A 3,925-nucleotide genomic window follows, 5' to 3' on the forward strand; every position below is an offset into this window, starting at 1 on the left:
AATATTTCTCCTGAATATTAAACTTCATCAGGCGATGAAAGGAGACAGAGACAGAGACCCACATTGGAGCACCGGACTGAAATCTCAAGGTCCAAATCAGGAGCAGAAGGAGAGAGAGCACAAGCAAGGAACTTAGGACCGGGAGGGGTGCACCCATACACTGAGACAATGGGGAAATGGAACTCACCAAGGCCAGCTGGCCTGGGTCTGAAAAAGCCTGGGTCAAAACTGGTCTCGCTGAACATAGCGGACAAGGAGGACTACTGAGACCTCAAGAACAATGGCAACGGGTTTTTGATTCTACTGGTCCTATTGTTGTCTTATTGCTCTAATCAGAACTTCAAGAACTATGTTGAGTAGTTCCTGATTTTAGTGGAATCGCTCTGAGTTTCTCCCCATTTAATTTGATGTTGGCTGTGTTCTTGCTTATATTGTTTTTATTATGTTTCAATATGTGCCTTGTATCCTTGATCTCTCCAAGACCTTTATTATGAAGGGGTGTTTGGATTTATTTGAATGCTTTTTCAGCATCTAATGAGATGATCATAAGGCCCTCTCTCTTCTTACACATCCCTGCATCTCTGGGATAAAGCTAACTTGATCATGGTGGATTATATTTTTTGAAGTGTTCTTGGGTTTGGTTTGCCAATATTTTATTGAATATTTTTGCATCTATGTTCATGAGTGAGACTGGTCTGCACCTCAGAACCCAGCAATTAACTCTTGAGCATATACACAAAAGATGCTCAATTATACTACAAAGACATTTGTTCAACTATGTTTACAGCAGCATTATTTGCAATAGCTAGAACCTGGAAAGAACCTAGATGCCCCTCAACTAAAGAATGGATAAAGAAAATGTGGCACATTTACACATTAGAGTACTACTCTGTAGTTTAAAAAAAATGGCATCTTGAAATTTGCATGCAAATGGATAATATAAGAAAAAAATATCCTGAGTGAGACAACCCAGACCCAGAAAGATGAACATGGTATGTATTCATTCACAAGTGGATACTAGCTTTAGAGCAAAGGATATTGAGCCTATAGTTCATGATCCTAGAGAAGCTAAGTAACAAGGTGAACTTTAAGAAAAACATAAATAGATCCTCCTGGACAAAGGAATTAGCCAAGATTGACTGACAAAATTGGAAGCATTGGGTGGAGGGAGTAGGGATGGTGGAAGGGGAAGATGAGGGGAGAAGGGGAAGAGGGAGAAGAATTTGAGGGAATGAGATAGTCGAGATGAAGGAAGGACAGAGATGAGAGCAAAGAAAAAGATATTTTGATTGAGGGAGCCATTATGGGGCTAGCAAGAAACCTGGCACTAGAGAGTTTCCTGGGAATACACAAGGATGACCCCAGCTATAGCAGAGAGGGGGCCCAATCCTAACTTGCCCTCTAGTCAGATTGATAAATATCTTTAATATCACCATAGAACCTACATCCAGCAAGTGATGGAAACAGGCAGAAACTTTCATCGGAGCACTGAACTGAGCTCCCAAAGTTCAGTTGAAGAGTGGGAGGGCTGAGAATATAAACAAAGATGTCAAGACCATGATGGGTGTACCCATGGAAACAGTTTACCTGAGCTAATGGGGGCTTACCAACTCCAGCCAGACAGGGAAGGAAACAGCATAGGTTGAAACTAGTCCCTCTGAATGTGGGTGACAATGGCATAGCTGGAGGCAGACTCCAGGGCCAATGGCAGTGGCACCAGGATTTCTCCCTACTGCTTGTCCTGGCTTTTTGGGATCCTATTTTCTTTGGATGGCTACCTCGCTCAGCCTAGATATAGTAGGGAGAGCCTTGGACCTTCCCCATTCTGAAGAGTAGATGGGGGCGAGGTGGGTGGGTAGGTAGAGTTAATGGGAGTAGGAGAGGGAGTGAGAACTGGGATTGGTATGTAAAATAAAAAATAGTTTGTTTTCTTTTTATAAAAAGAAAAAAGAAGAAAAAATTGGAAAACAATAAGATCATGAAGATGCTTTACACTCTAAATATTAACATTTATGCTATTCTAGTGCCATGAAAACTAGCAAGCCATTTTTACACAATTATGACAAAGTAAATAATATTTCATGTCCAAAGGTTTATTTTCAGAATAGTTATTAACCATGATATCTTATTCAATTTTTTATGAATAATGTAAAGGACCAAGAAGTTAGGAAAGTCAAAAAATTGAAATAAAATAGAACTATAGAGGATGGCCCAAATTAAAAAAAAATGCAGGGCTAAGCCTGCCTCTATTCAAAATCTGTCTTTTTGAATGATGTGGGCATGTGTGTGTATGCATGTGAGATTCATAGCTATGAACCCTGAATCTCTAAACATTCTGCCACTTACAGATTTTTCAGAATCACATGACTCAAATTAATAGAACTGATTTGATTTTTTTAAATATTAAGACTATAAAAATTGTGGGGTTCTTTTATTAATAATACATTGTTCAGAAAGTATGATGAACTTGACAGTTTTGTATGTCTTAAAGAGAACTGCCACTGAATGTTTGCTGTGTATCAAGTTTAGCCTGGCATGTCTTCTGTCCCTAAGTAGTTCAGAGTTAGCTCTCTGATGCAGTATCAGTTTCAGCATCTGTGTACTGTCACCATAAACTTAAATAATCCTTATTTAGCAGAATCTTTTCACACATATTTTTTAATCCATTTCATTTAAACATGAATTAATTTCTCTTAGAATTCTGCCTGAAACTATGTAGGAGCACTCTTTACAATTAATTTTCACTAGTCGCTGTTATTAAGTGTCCTCTGTATGGCACGAGAGAAAGGTAAACACCAGATGAGCATGAAATGTGCAACATACTCCTCAATTATTTTATTCAAAAGGCAGAATTTACACGTTTTTACCTTGAGATATTTAAAGTAAACGAACAAGGAAGGGAGAGTTATTAAGTCCTTTGTGACAGTGGTTTTAGTATTATTTTTCTTTTGCAAAAGTCATTCCAGCCCCATTTGGACAGTGCACAGTTTGAGACCAATCTAGTGAAATGTTGAAGCTTTCCAGGAATATAAATTCAAGTTTTGTGTAAAACCCTGGGGTCTTCACAAACTTGGTATGATTCTTCAGTGCCAGATAAAACACTTTCCTTTGAAATGTCTTCCAAAAATAAGATTCCACAACATCCCAAAATAGTACTGCCAGCTAGGGGTCAGTTGTTCAAACACATGACCTTGTGGGATATATTTCCCATTCAGATCATTGTATTCCACCATTAGCCCTCAGAGGTTAATGGCAATCTCACAGTGTAAATACATTCAACCTAACTCTAAGAGTCCTTATAATATTAACACTCTCAACACCGTTTAAAAACATAAGTTTCAACAACAAATGACATAGTGGAGACTCACAGGAAACAGGCAAGAGGAACGTTCCAGAGGCAGAAAACTAAAAATAGGAAGCCTCAGAGAGCAAGACTCCTGTAAAGAAGAGAATGAGTTTGGTTAGGATGGAGCATAAGGTAAGGGACTGAAGTAGCTTATCAATGGAGGCAGGAACCAGGACCTAAATAATCTATGAGCTTTGTATTTGTAATACAAATATCCCAGATGCTGAATTGTAAAATATTTTAATATTATATTACCTTGATATAATTCCACACACACCTTTTAAAAAATTTAGTGCTTTGACAATGTCTTTATGACCATTTATTAAATATATTACCCAGATATGAAAAGTAAAACAAAATGTTTCTTCTCTTCAAGCAATCTAGTAAATATGATTTTTTATAAATATTAAAAATCAAGTTACATAACTTCAACATACAAAGTCACCAAATTAATATTCCCACCATAAAATGGCAAAGTAGAGGAATGAAAACAACATGTAAAAATTGGATCAAAGTGAGACCAAACCCATCAATATAAACATCAAGCATAGAAGCATGTGGGGCAGGAGGTCACTTGAT

The sequence above is a fragment of the Alexandromys fortis genome, unplaced genomic scaffold (assembly GCF_014885135.2).
Source record: "Alexandromys fortis isolate MF-2015 unplaced genomic scaffold, M_Fortis_MF-2015_v1.1 scaffold_4, whole genome shotgun sequence".
NCBI lineage: Eukaryota > Metazoa > Chordata > Mammalia > Rodentia > Cricetidae > Alexandromys > Alexandromys fortis.